Consider the following 15923-nt stretch of genomic DNA (forward strand, 5'->3'; position numbering starts at 1 on the left):
AGTGTAGCATTTATTTAAAACTCTCCATAAAAACATAAATTATAAGAAATGCACTTACAGATGTGGGTGCCCAGTATCTCAGCGCCAATACAATAAGCGTGTGTGCATCGCTGCTCCACTTCCTGGAGTTTGGCATGCGTTCCAATCTCCGGAACCAGAAGTGACGTCAGTACTATACCGGATATAACGGACATGAAAGCAGCCCCTACATGTTTCGCCACTTGGTGTCTTCAGAGCTTTTATGGATGCTTAAAGGTGTTCTCATGTCATCAGCCAAGTATGGTAGATTTGGAGGCGGTTTCGTCTGTATCTGTAGATATTTTTAAATTGTTTGTGCATGACATGCGTTTGTGAGGATTCAATTGTTATATATTATAAAACTGAGTTATGGTAATGCACTAGGTTGGTGCGCCCTTGTTTTTTAAAGACAGGATCAAGTAGTGATGCATGTTGAGCACATCGCAAGCAGGGAATGTGCTCTCTCCACATATTGCCATTTGAGTTGCATAGGAACTTAAAAATGATCATGTAGCTGGGTTACAAAACATCTTACAAATGGTATTTAGAGTCATTAAAATTACATTTTATGTGAGGCATGATGTTAATGCGATTTTATGATATGTGCCCTCTAGAGCGTCAATCAGCTCAGTGTGACCCCTAGTAAAGTTTCTGAGTTACATAACATCTAAAAAAGTATTTAGAATAAAATTAGTTTTATAGGACCCATGATGTTAATGCTATTTTCACTACCTATATGTCAAAGCATGCACAAATCGGTTTAGTAGCACTTTAACTTAAATTTGAGTCATATTGAACAAGGTTTGAATATGATCTGTTTTATCAAATTGTCTAGAGCAGTCAATATATAGTGAGAATGTTTTAAGAAAATAATTTGGGGCCTGTAAGTATGTGAAGATGTACACTCCCCGGCCACTTTATTAGGTACACCTGTTCAATTGCTTGGTAACACAAATTGATAATCAGCCAATCACATGGCAGCAACTCAAATCATTTAGACATGTAGACGTGGTGAAGACAACTTTCTGAAGTTCAAACCAAGCATCAGAATGGGAAAGAAAGGGGATTTAAGTGACTTCAATGTGGCTGGTCTGAGTATTTCAAAAACTGCTGATTTACTGAGATATTCACACACAACCATCTCTAGGGTTTACAGAGATTGGTCCAAAAAAGAGAAAATATCCAGTGAGCGGCAGTTGTGTGGACGAAAATGCCTCGTTGATGTCAGAGGAGAATGGGCAAACTGATTGCTGCGACATTCAGATGACAGGGTCAGAATATGGCATAAACAACATGAAAGCATGGATCCATCCTGCCTTGTATCAATGGTTCTGGCTGCTGGTGGTGTAATGGTGCAGGGGATGTTTTCTTGGCACTAGCAAGGTGTACCTAATAAAGTGCCCGAAGAACGTATATTGACTAATGGTAGGACATTTTTGTTTGTCATGTAGTTATTAAATGTTGATATTATATTGGCAAAATATGACATTTAATAAGCATAAATCATATTTACAATTTCCAGCCAAAAGGTGGAGCTCTAGGCTCCCTTTCAGATGGTTTGCAGGCAATAATTATAAACTTAATATGACTCAAAACCATTATAATTTTCCTGCAATTAGGTATAAATTATCAATGTTAAAAGTTGAACTCCAACCTTACATTCAGACTTGCATATTTTGCAAGTTCCTCTCTTGTACAGAAATTGCACACTGAACTAGTTTCTGTGGTACAGCTGTGAAGAGAACATATGCTATTTCATTGTACATTTCAGTGTGTATTGTTATTATAGGAAATGTATTTCCCAGAAAGAAAAGGCATTTATGATGGAATACATTCAAAAGGTATATTAACTCAGGCATGATGACAGCCTTAAACAATTATACCTTTAAAACACTCTGCTTTGAATATCAAGGAATACTGTGAGACTATGACTTTTTTTCCTCTGTGCATTGAGAACTGTCTGTGATGAATTTCTTGTTCTCAGTCCTGGTCTGGAGACTTGTTCTCTCTGTCTTAGACTAAACTTTTAGGCTGAGGGTTTCTGTCTTGACCACTAGGTGACACTGTCTAACCTAAATGTTTTCAGTAACAGCTCAACAATGTCCTTTATAGCTACTAAAGAGATATTTCACAAGATCAAAGTGACACACTAAACGATATCCTTATTCTCCAAAAATAACCCATACACATCCACTACTTAATAGTTCTGTAATCTATTTTTCATTAAATAGTTTCTTACTGCATTTTTCTGCCTCCCTGTAATTTCCTCTGTAAGCTCCTGAACCTTTGCTTCCCCAACACCCCTCCTATATCTGTGTTTTGGTATAAGGCTCCATGTACACGGGACGTTTGGAAAACACTTCTGAAGGATGGTAACCGCCTGCTGGAAAACGCAGGTTAAAAAACGTCTGTTTAGCCTCGTTTGCATACCGCATTTATGAGCGTTTGTGTTTAGAAGCGTTATTTAAAGATAACCTCAGGAGACCTTCCCAAATACCCAGAATGCACTGAAAAATAGTAAAAAATTAACTATTTCAGACATTTTGAGAGAAATAGAGAGAGCAGAAGCAGAGAGAGCAGTGTATGTTGAGATTACCTGTCTTTTCTGGTTGTATTCACTATGGATCCCATCATGAGCATAATGCAGTGCGTTCTACCATTTTTTTTCCCTCACGCAAAACCTGGAACTGACTGCGCTGGTGTGCTAGGTTCATTTGAATACATGGAAAACGCTTTGCATGCATTTCTGATGATGAAAAAAGGCTCTGGACAGCATCTGGACATGGAACAGTTAAAAAACGCATCTAAACGCAAACACTTATAAACGTGGTTAGTCGCATTTACAAGCGTTTTAAACACTGATAAAATCTACTCTACAAACGCAAGTTTGGCACGTTAAAAAAAACGACTGTAAACTCAACTGCCTGTAAATGACTGTAAATGGCATAGTGTACATGGACACACAGGAAAACATTAGGGAAAGTTCAGGGGCTGCTAAAAAAAACCACAGAAAGCTCCTAAACGACAGTTTATCAGCTGCAGTGTACATGGAGCCCTAAGCAGTGCAAGCAGTGATACTTGTGAACATGTGTATGGCTCTATGTACACTACAAATCCCATAATCCTTCTTGGGATCAAGCAAGGAAAGGTGGTTACATTCCTACATACAGAACAAATGTAGCCACCCTCCTGGAGGAAGTCAGATCACAGCAAAATAAAAAAAAAAAGGAATCTTCAGACCTGGAATAGGATAAGAGCAAAAGTGTACTTTAACCCCTTTACGCCAGATCGTCTCGGCGTGAAGAGGAGTTCCTGCGCCGGGAGGTGGGCGGGGCTTAGTGTAATGTGGCCGCCGTGACGTCACGTCACGGCCGGTCACATGATTGGGAAAGGTCCCGATCGAAAGAGCGGACCAGGACCTTTCCGTGAGTACCACACAAGTGTGATGGGAGTGCGCAGGGCGCGCGGTCTCAGCACATATGTTTTTTGTTACATGAACGCAAATGTTCCAGACGCCGGGAGGCCGCACATTTGCATGCGGCCGGCGTGAAGGGGTTAAACAATGTACACTTGAATGCAATTTTACTTAAGCAGAGTTTAGTGTCACTACTGTCAGCATTAAAATATTAGGCAGGTATATGGTGGGAGAACATATAGGAATCCCAGAGTATAATAGCTGATGGTATTGTAACAGTTTACTCTACATTACAATTAAAATTAGACAAAGCGTAAAACAGACCACAGTCAAGTTTTCTGTCTGTATCCAATTGAGAGATTTTCCTTCAAGTGGTAGTAAACTGCCCGAAAAAAAAAAAGATAATGGGTCCCCTGCAGGTTTAATCATTGATGATATGGGGTTGCATGTCAGGTAAAGGTACAGGGGAGAAGACAGTCATTAAATCTTCATTAAATGTTTCCATTAAGATTTTGGACACTTTTCTTATTCCATCAATTGAAAGGATGTTTGGTGATGATGACATCATTTTTCAGGATGATAATGCATCTTGCCATAGGGCAAAAGCCGTGAAAACTTTCCTTCAAGAAAGACATATAGGGGTTTATTTACTAAAGCTGGAGAGTCCAAAATCAGACTCCCTTCTGCATAGAAACCAATCAGCTGCCAGGTTTCATTGCCAAAGCTTCATTGAACAAGCTGAGGTTATAAGCTGATTGGTTTCTATGCAGAAGGGAGTCTGATTTTGGACTCTCCAGCTTTAGTAAATAAACCCTATAATGTCAATGTCATGGCTGGCAAATAGTCCGGACCTCAATCCAATATGGTGGAAATGAAAGAAAATGGTCCGTGACAAAGCTCCAACCTGCAAAGCTGATCTGGCAACTGTATTAATAGAAAGTTGAAGCCGGACTGATGAAGAATACTGTTTGTCGATAGTTAAATCCATGCCTCAGAGAATTCAAGCTGTTATAAAAGCCAGAGATGGTGCAACAAAGTACTAGTGGTGTACTGTAGTGGGTTTTTTCATGATTCCATAATATTTTCCTCAGAATTGAGTGATTCCACATATTTTTCCTCTGCTTGATCTGAAAAAACAGTTGCAATTGACTACAGTTTTCTTTTTTTTTCTTTTCTTAAGCGTTTCTTAACCGGTTCCCGCCCGGCCTATGGCAGAATGGCGGCTGGCAAAAACCCTCACCGCTCCGGATGGATGCCATATGGCGTCCTTTTCAGGCATGCGCAGTTTGCGTGGCCGCAGAGCCGCGCTGCGGGCATGGCCGATGACAGATCTGAGTACCGGCCCCATTGCCGGTTCCATGTGACCTGCTGTGACCAATCACAGTAGGTCACATGACAGTTGTATACAATGGCTGGCTTCCTATCATTGCATCCATTGTATACAAGTGTGGCTAGCTGTGAATGGTCACAGCGATCACATGCACAAGCTGGGCCAATCACAGCCCAGCTGTGTCATGTGATTAGCTGTGGCCAAATCACAGTTAAGAAAAAAAAAATCCTGAATGAATCGATTTCATTCAGGTAAATGCTTGCTTATAGCAAAGTAATTCTTTGCTATAAGCAAAATGATGTAAAAAAAAAAAATAAAATAGATCACCTCCCCAATTTTTTTTTTCCATACCAGTCAGTGTCCCTGATCACTGCCATGCCAGTTATATGATGACACTGTACTGAACTGGTGACAGTATGTAAAAAAAAATTGTGAAAATCATTTTGTTTTATTTCTTCATTTCCAAAAAATTATAACAAAAAAATTACAACTTCAAAAAACTCGTCATGCCTGTTATGCAATACATCAGACTGTCTACTTTGCAAAAAGGGGTCATTTGGGGGATATCTGTACTGTCCTGACATTCTAGGATGTCAAGAAATTAGATTTGCTGTCAGTACTTCAGGATTGATAAATTTTCAGATATATCCCATAGTTTGTGAACTCTATATCTTTCCTACAGACAAAATAATAAATACTAATTTGAGTTATTTTCACCAAAGACATGTAGTAGAATACATTTTGGCCTAAATTTATGAAGAACAAATTATTATTTGCAAACTTTTATAACAGAAACAAAGAAAACGTGTTTTTTTTTCAAAATTTGTGGTCTTTGTTTGTTAATTTAGCAAAAAATAAAAACCCCAGCGGTGATTAAATACCACCAAAAGAAAGCTCTAGTTGTGAGAAGAAAATTGTAAAATTTTTGTTTGGGTACAATGTTGTATGACATTCAAAGTGCGAGAGCGCTGAAACCTGAAAATTGGCCTGGGCAGGAAGTGGGTAAAAGTGCCCTGTATGGAAGTGGTTAAACCCAGAAGGTTGGAATGTTAAACTAGAAAAGCTACAATTTCTGGGGAAGTTGTGTGAAGTGTTCTTGTCTCCACCAGTAGTCTACAACTGGAGTGGGCAGAGTAACTGGGTGGAGTGGTTTGAGTAACTGTTGTGTGGTTGGAGTGGCTGAAGTAACTGTGAAAAGGTCAATGGGCGGCATGAGTTGCAAATAAATGGTCATATTGTGAAAACTATCAGGTCTATGGCTTAGCCGTGGACATTTTTAGTGGCAGCAGGGATAGCTGAACGTTTTGATATATTTGTGTAGGTGGGCTTGAAAATGAGGGAGTGATGGCAGTTTAGAAATTATGTCCTGATTTTTCAGCTCACACTCTAGCTTTTGTCACTCTGCTGCCTGCTCACACACCTGGGTTCCTATGGCAACTCACTCTACAGCAAGGGCAGAGAAGAGCGGTTAAAAACAAACTGCTCCAACTTGCTCACTTCACTGGCGGTTGCCATCTTCAAACGGTTGTAGTTTAAACATTTTAAATACTACACCGAAGATTGTGAGAATCACAAAACCCAGACCTACATTTTGATGTATAGTATGTCTTTGAAAGATTAAAAATGAAGGCACAGTCGTAGTTTAGAAATTGCCCTTCAAATTTGAGGTGGCTAGAGTGGAGTTTCAATGAATGTCACTGGGCGGCGCGAGTTGAAAACAAATGGTCATATTGTGAAAACTATCAGTACAATGGCTTAGGCGTGGACATTTTTAGTGGCAGCAGGGATAGCTGAACGTTTTGGTATAAGATTTGTGTAGGTGGGCTTGAAAATGAGGGAGTGATGGCAGTTTAGAAATCATGTCCTGATTTTTCAGCTCACACTCTAGCTTTTGTCAGCTCCCACTCTAGTTTTGAACATTCCGCCATTCATTCCTATGGGACCAATTTCACCACACAAACGCCAATATTTCGTGAACCATTCGGCGAAACGTTCCACAAAGTAATAGCACACCAATCGGGAACAATCCACACGATTCGGTATATTACTGTCTTTGTAGTGTAAAAACTGTGGGAGGAGTTAGGGTGGTAAATTTGGCTATAATAATAAGAATATATGTGAGATAACAGTAAGTGGTCTTGCCATGCAAGAACATTTAATAAAAATAGTTTTGAGGCATGTCTGTGGTTAGTTTTGTTTCTACACAACAGTTGAATAAACATTTTTCAAAAGTGGTGATTCCATACTTTTTGCCAGGGGTTGTAGGCTAACCTGTAGATACAACTTACAAAGTGGACTTTACTTCCACTTCTTGTCTCGGACGTTTTGGAGATACCTCATAATGACAGAAATCTCCTCTTAGGCAAATAGACATAACCTCCAGCATATTTTCCCACCAGGGAGCCTACAGGTACAGTGGCCTATAGAAGTCCATAGCCAGATAGGGCTATACAAGTGTATACACAAGTTTCTCTGGATGCAAACTTCTATGCAGAATTTATGCTATACGGCCAGAAAAGGTCAAGTACAGGAGTTATTAGAACAAGTGTTCTCATCTTAACATTACCATTCTTTTCCTGTACCAATGAGAACTCAAAATTCTAGATTTTTGCTGACTTTTAGTCCTGGTGACAACGCATATTAGAGAAAGTGAATCTCCCCAACACATAGCTAATGAAAAAAAAATATGCTGGTCTTTGACCTATGTAGATGTGCTGAGGATTCTTACAAAGCTCAATAACTAGTCAAATAACAAAAGACAAACTGCATAAATGTATTGATTTCATGTCTAGTTGTCTAGTGACTCTAATTTACAAGGTTCTGCATATATATTCGATGACTAAATGGGGGGGAGGGGGATTCATAAAGAGTGTCATAGACCCCCTTTTGAATTCCTTTGAACAAAATCTGTCATAGGCTGGCACTGAGGTCAGAGTGTCCATCTGGAAAAAGGATTAGATTCTGTTAACTTATTAAACCCAAAACAAAAAATTTAATATATTGCAGCTTACTAATCATTAGATGTGGTGGCTGCATTGGTTTTCTTCTCTTCGGCTTTTTTTCCCCGCCGCTTTCAAATAGTGATCTGACTCGTAACACACCTCCGATATTAGTGAGACTCTCTGAAGGAACGTGTACAGGAGGCACAGCAGACAGCAGCAGTGGTGGTCACGGGTGGAGTGTTAAATGTATTTGCAGATTTGAATACAATAACCAACTACAGCCAAACTCCAGCTCACACTTTATAATCAGTTACTGCAAACAGTTTTTTTTTTCCAAGCAGAATAAAGGTTTTACATGAATAAACAAAAGCAAAATATTTTAATCACTCCTGCCAGTGTTAAATGGTCTGTCTCACCCAAGTAAACTGATACATTCTGCCAGAGAGCTTGAGCTTCTGAAAAATAACAGATTTGCTGGCCAGATCACCAAATGGAAGTAAAAGAAAGAAAGCCTAAAAATGAACTAAAACTAATACAACCATCACATCTAAGAATCGGTAAGCTGCAATATAATAAATGTTTGCTTTTTGGTCTAATACTGCTTGAACCTGTACAAATAATAAAAAACTATGCTTTAATTTTTTTTTTTTAAATGCTGCAATAGGACATATCCCTATCTCAAAGATTACCTGTTAAAAGGGTGAGATTCTTTTTAGCTAATCCATAGGATTGTTTTAAAGTATCTTTTTAGAATAGTTATACATATTTCTGGCTGAAAAAAGTTGACTCTTTGCCTTTAAATGTGCATCCCATTAAAAATGGTGAGATTCTGTTCTGCAAATATGTGCAATTTTTAAAACCTGTGTCTATAACAACGCAGTTTCAGGTAACATTTCTGGCTGAAATAGGCTTTAATCTCTGACTTCAAATTATTTCCCCAATAATAAGAATGAGATTCTCTGCAGCAAATCAATGTTTAAATTATGTTTAAGCAAAGATTCTAATTTTATATATATTGCTGAAATCTGTCTGCTCTCTTCCTCAGAAATAGTAGTCTATACAAATAGACTTAGGTTATGTTCACACCTATGCGTTTTGCGGTGCATTTTGCAGCAATGCACTACAGTCCACTTAACATGATTTCCTATGGGACGCATTCACATCTCCTCATTTTCACCCGGTGCGTTTTTTGGAAAGGGTCAGGGACTTTTTTAAGCGCAAAACGTTGCATTTTGGTTCAATAGACGTCAATGGAGACGCTGCAGAAATGCACGTAGTGTTTTTGATGTATTCTGCATTTTAATCTGCCCAGCAACAAGTTGAAAACAAAAATGCAAAACGCATCAAAAACATGCCAAAAATGCATGTGTAAAAACACAACACACTGCAAAAATGGATCAAACGCAAACTGCATAGGTGTGAACCTAGCCTTAAAAGGTGTACTTGAAATCACTTAATATTTTTCTGTTTGAAATTTCAAATACGTACATTTTTTTCCAGATGCAATCTGTTTGCTCTCTATCTTCAAGTAGTTGTAAAGGTAACTAATCTAAAAAATATTTTTTTAATACAGAAATGTAAAGCTATCATAAATGCATGTTTTTTTTATATTATATTTAATAAATATTATTTATATTAAATTCCCCCACATCTTAAGTGCAGGTCACGTGACTGTTATAGCTTCCAGAATGATTCACGGACCTGCAAGCGGGCGTGTGCAAAGAAGGGCATTATGTCATTGCAAGAAATGGCATTGTCACAATCCTAGTCCGAGAAGAGGGGAGGAACGGCTGGAGGCAGGACGGATGGGCAGGAAGGAGTGACTAGAGGTAGGATGGATGGACAGGGGGGTGTGATTTCCACAGACTACGAAACTTACAGACACGCTGTGCTTGTCCACAGCATGCCTGTACAGAAAGCGGCATGACAAAAGATGTAAACTGACCACACTGTCATGGATTGGCCACTATAATTAACGTGGTAAGTTTACTCTCAGGAAGAGAGGCACAGTTAGGATCAACCAGGTATTATGCAACAGGGGAAGACATAAATAATATTGCATTACTACAGGCCATATTGTCTTGCTTTAACCACTTAATCTCCAGAAGATTTACCCCCCTTCATGACCAGGGTATTTGTTTGCTATTCGGCACTGAGCTACTTTATCTGGAAATTGCACAGTCATACGACACTGTACGCTAATGACATTTATATAATCTTTTCACAAAAATAGAGCTTTCTTTTGGTGGTATTTTATCACCACTTGGTTTTTATTTTTTATTACGTAAACAAAGTCCAAAACTTTTAAAAGAAATATATTTTTTACTTTCTGCTATAAAACATATCCAGTAAAAAAAATTTTAAAAATCAAATTTTTTTCATAAATTTAGGCCAAAATGTATTCTGCTACATGCCTTTAGTAAAACAAAACCCCAATAAGTGTATATTGATTGGATTGTGTGAAAGTATAGCATCTACAAACTGTGGTAAATAAATAAAACTAATGACACTGACTGTGAAGGGGTTAAAATCTAGGGGCAATCAAATGGTTAACTGTGTGGCTAACAGTGTGTAATGTGTGCTGCTTTTACGAAGCAATGTGAATGTTTTTTTCTCCCTGCTTTGCATAAATAATTGCTTATTTCTAGCTCAATCTGCAATTACATGCTTAGCAGCAAATCTGTCAAAAGTTTCTTTATTCAGTATGTGAAAAAGAAAGCCAGTGTTTTTCTTGCAGATGCAATTTGTTTTCTCTCTCTCCCTCAGAAATTGCATCCTCTTCCAATGAAGGACTGAAAATTTTGGTGCAATTCTGTTCAATGTTTATATTTTCAAATTTACACACAAATAACCTCCTTTTTTTCTAGATGCAATATACAGTGTTCAGCATAAATGAGTACACCCCAACAGATTTGTCAGAAAAACTTTCCTTTCCTTTTAGATTCAACATTTTATATGGGACACTATACTACAAAATACTCCCACAAATGCGGGCCATTGATTACAAACAAGATTTGTTCATTTGCACAGAGAAAAAAAAAGTATTTTTCCTAGCAAATTAATTCAAGACCATGTTGCTAAAGTGAATACGCCCCAATGACAGTCCTACGAGCAAAGCCTAATTTTGGACTACAAAATCTTAATTAACAAGAATTCAACTACAGGTGAGTCTAATTATTCATAAAACATGTGTCCTGCAGACAGTTTATTATAAAAGCGTTACTTAAAGAAAACCCCTTCCCATTTCATGCTGTCAGCAATGGCACCACATGGAAGAGAAATGTCACAAGGCCTAAGAAAGCAAATCATTTCTATATACAAGAAAGGTGAAGGCTACAATAATATCAGCAAAGCTTTACTTATCAGTCAGAATACTGCAGCAAAAGTGTTACAAAAATTTTACATAGATGGAACTGCAACCATCTCACAAGGCCGTCCAGGCCGTTCATGGAAGTTAACACCTCAACAGGAGCATCTTCTGATGAGAAAGGTTGAAGAAAAATAGCCATCACTGCAGTTAGCTAAAGAAGCAGAAAGCCAAACTGGGGTGATTGTTTCCCGTGACACAATATGGCGTACACTACAGTGGAATGGCATGCATGGGTGTCATCCACAAAGTAAGGGTCTCCTAAAGCCCATGCACAAAAAAGCCTGTCTAGAATTTGCGAGGGCCCCATGCTGAAAAAGAAGACTACTGGAACTCTGTACTCTGAGACCAAGATAAACGTTTTTGGAACTGATGGCTTCAAAACTGTATGATGTCGCAAAGGTGAGGAGAACAAAGAAAAATGTATGGTGCCTACAATGAAACATGGTGCTGGCAGAGTCCTTCTGTGGGGCTGTATGAGTGCTGCTGGTGTCGGGGAGGTGCATTAAATTGATGGTATCATGAATTCACAGATGTACTGCTCTATATTAAAAGAGAAGATGCTACCATCACTCCGTGCCCTTGGGCGTCATGCATGTTTCCAACATAGCAATGATCTAAAACACACATCTAAGGCCACTGTTGCATTTCTGATGTAGAACAGGGTGAAAGTGATTCAGTAGCTGCTCTGAACCCAAATGAACACGTATGGGGAAATCTGAAGAGACAAGTTGAGCATCACTTTCCATCCAGCATCCAGGCTCTAAAAGAGTTCATTCTTGAAGAATGGAAAAACATCGATGTTGCAATGTCTCCAATATATAGAAGACTTGTTGCTGTCCTTACAAATCATGGAGGTCATACAAAATACTAGATGGAGTAGTTTTTGTTGTGGGGTGTATTCATTTTTGCATCAACTAATTTGAGTAAAACTGAAGATTTTGTAATCTAAGTTATATTATTCACCTTACGTTCATGTAATGAGCTAAACAAATGTTCTACAAAACTCAGTTTTGTCAAAAATTTGCAAATTGTTCTTGTCTTCATTGAGATATTTTCAGACGGGGTGTACTTATTTATGCTGAGCACTGTGCATGTTGAGCTGTTCAGAAATTGCAGTCTGCACATATGAAAGAATTAAGAACTAACAATCTTTTTTTGGAACCTTCAAGGTACATTTCAGCATAAATTGTAACGTAATAAGATGAATTTTATTACACAAAAATTATCAAAACACACAACAAGAGATAGGCGGTCAAATGTTTTTACATCAGTCATACATCACATTCAATACAGTCATCAATTATTGGGCACCTGACGCTTTTTGAGACAAACATAAAATCTTTTCTTCAGAGGTGCCTAGATACAGAACAAGATACCTGCAGTGAAAACACATCTGTAAATACTTTGTTTCATAAATACAACAATACCAGGGACAATATGCAAATTGCTATACTGACCCTGTATGGAGTGACTCATAAGTGCCTTGAAAGTCCCACCCTGAAAAAAAGAGGGTTAGTTCTTTATTCTACAATTTGGGGATGATGGCAATAGCCTACACCAAACCAATGCTCATGAGCAGTCTGCTCATATAGGCTCGATATCTATGATTACAATTTCTAACTTTTCCCCATCTTCAGTCTCCAAAACCAGACACTAATTTTTAACTTCCATGTGCAATGAGCCTGTTCTCTCCCTCAGAAATTGTGGCAAATCCCATAAAGGCTTCATAGCTGAGGAGCAAATAATTTTTTTAATATTCAATTAAACACAAAAACACACATTTTTAAAAATTACATTTTTAGATGTGATATGCCTGCTCACTCACTCAGATATTTCAACCCAACCATACTGGCTTCATACGTCTGGTTCAAATCTGTAAGCCCCTTCATTTTTAATATGCCCTGAACAACTGATCAAAGACTTTTTGAAAAATAAGCAGACATTTAAGGTACAAAAACAAAACCATGTGTGTGAACCTTGAGAAGAGGACTGTGACCAAATTGTGTTAACAGTACATGGGATTTACCAGGGTATGATTAAATGTCACCTGAGCCTATGCTGCTGTGGGTCAAAAAAGTGTAATGCATAGAGTGCAACAGTCAAGATCAAGTAACACAGAGCTCAGTGGTCAGGATCAAGTAACACACAGAGTACAGGGGACAGGGCTCTGTGCATTTCTAAATCCTGACCCCCTGACCTCAGTGCGTTATTTAATCCTAACCCTTGCTTTGTATGCTCTCTTGGCCCAGAGCAGCAAAGTAACACAGAGAGTTCAAGGCTCAGGATTAATATTCAGAATTCAAGGGTCATGATTAATTAATGCTCACATTTCAGGAGACAGAATTAAGTAACTCACACAGTTTAGGGGACAAGATTAACCACTTGACCCCTGGAAGGTTTTACCAGGCCAGTTTTTGCTTTTCAGCACTGTGCTACTTCAACTGTCAATTGCTCTGTCATGTAACACTGTACCCCCCCCCCCCAAAAAAAAAATATTTTCACACAAATAGAGCTTTCTTTTGGTGGTATTTGCTCACCACTGGGTTTTGTATTTGTTGCTATATAAATGAAAAAAGATTGAACATTTTGAAAAAAAACCCATAATATATTTTTCTTTCTGGTATAAAACATATCCAATAAAATCAAATTTCTTCATAAATTTAGGCCAAAATGTATTCTGCTACATGTCTGGTAAAAAAAAAAAAATCCCAATAAGTGTATATTAATTGGTTTGTGTGAATATTATAGATATAGTCTAAAAACTCGTGGTGTACCAAAAAGAAAATTCTGGTTCCCGAAACGGAAAACGAAAATTTAGGATACACTTGGCCGAAAACCGAAACCGAAATGGATGTTTTTTAAAAATTATTATATATTTTTGGAAGAAAATACACTTTAATAATTAAAAAAAAAAACAATATATACCCCAATTTTGTTTTGCAAAATTTGAAAGATGATTTTACACCGAGTAAATAGATACCCAACATGTCATGCTTTAAAATTGCGCACGCTTGTGGAATGGCGTCAAACTACAGTACTTAAAAATCTCCATGAGTGACTCTTTAAAATTTTCTACAGGTTACCAGTGTAAAGTTACAGAGGAGGTCTAGTGCTAGAATTATTGCTCTTGCTCTGACGTTCGTGGCGATACCTCACATGTGTGGTTTGAACACCGTTTACATATGTGGGCGTGGCCTACGTATACGTTTACCACAATATCACAAGGAATGCATGCATCCCATGTGATAGAAAAAAGCAGTGACAGGTCCTCTTTATGGAGAGATATGCTGGTCAATAAGACCGCACATCTCTCCTACAATGTAAAGCATTAGATTAAAAAAAAAGCATTCATCTAAAAAAAAAAAACAGGCCTTGTCTACAAGGCTCTGGAAGTGACATCGCTCCAGTCCTCCAAGGGCATAGAGAGGAGTGGAGGCCATCTTTCCTTCACTTATCTCTATGCCCAGTGCCAGGATCGTTTGGTGGTTGCCAAGGTAAGGCTGAGAACTACCGAGCGGTAACGGGTGCTGTCTGCGGGAGGCGGCGAGGGGCATCAGCGGTGGGCAGGTGGCGAGGGGCGCCAACGGCGGGCAGGCAGTGCCTTGCGGCAGTGGCGAGGGGGCGGGGTTATTTTCGGCACCTGTATCTGTGCTTATTTTCATTTCGGCCAACAGCCGATAGGGGTGTTTTCATCTGAAACGTTTCGGCCACCGAAATTTTGGTGCACTCCTACTACAAACTATGGTATATAAATTTGAAAATTCATTCCTGATGACCTATCCTGTACTACTCTGGGGGATGATCAGGGATTTTTTTTTTTTACACTGTAACTGCTGTTGCAGTGATGATCACTGTAACAGCAATCATTTGAACTGTCATGAATGGATCTCATTCATAAAAGCTGTGCTTACTCTAGTGATGCTTTGATTAGCCCATAGCTATCACATGGTATAGGGCGCTGTGACTGGCCCAAGTACCATGTGATAGCTAAGGGCTAATCACAACAGTATAGTATATTAGGTGAAACTGTTTATTAAAATAGAGTTTATACTGCATCCAGAAAGTATGTACAAAAATGGATGAAATTAATTTTTTCCCTCAACATTCTACAAACAATACCCCATAATGACAATGTGAAAGAAGTTCATTTTGAAATCTTTGCAATTTATTAAAAATACCAAAAAAAAACCACATGTACATAAGTATTTACAGCCTTTGCTCAATACTTTGTTGAAGCACCTTTAGCACCAATTACAGCCTCAAGTCATTTTGAGTATGATGCTACAAGCTTGGCACATCTATTTTTAGGCAATTTCTCCCATTCTTCTTTGCAGTACCTCTCAAGCTCCATCAGGTTGGATGGGGAGCATCGGTGCACAGCCATTTTCAGATCTCTCCATGGATGTTCAATTGGGTTCAAGTCTAGGCTCTGGCTGGGCCACTCCAGGAAACCATCGCCCCAGTCTACGGTCCAGAGCGCTCTGGAACAGGTTTTCATGAAGGATGTCTCTGTACATTGCTGCATTCATCTTTCCTATGATCTTGACTAGTCTCCCAGTTCCTGCCGCTGAAAAACATCCCCACAGCATGATGCTGCCACCACCATGCTTCACTGTAGTATTGACCAGGTGGTGAGTGGTGCCTGGTTTCCTCCAGACATGACGCTTGGCATTCAGGCCAAAGAGTTCAATCTTTGTTTCATCAGACCAGAGAGTTTTGTTTCTCATGGTTTAAGAGTCCCTCAGGTGCCTTTTGGCAAACTCCTGGCGTGCTGCCATTTGCCTTTTACTGAGGAGTGGCTTCTGTCTGGCTGCTCTACTATACAGGGCTGATTGGTGGAGTGCTGCA

The sequence above is a fragment of the Staurois parvus genome, unplaced genomic scaffold (assembly GCF_062004578.1).
Source record: "Staurois parvus isolate SC_StPar_1 unplaced genomic scaffold, SC_StPar_1.0 ptg000014l, whole genome shotgun sequence".
In the NCBI taxonomy this organism is placed as follows: Eukaryota; Metazoa; Chordata; class Amphibia; order Anura; family Ranidae; genus Staurois; species Staurois parvus.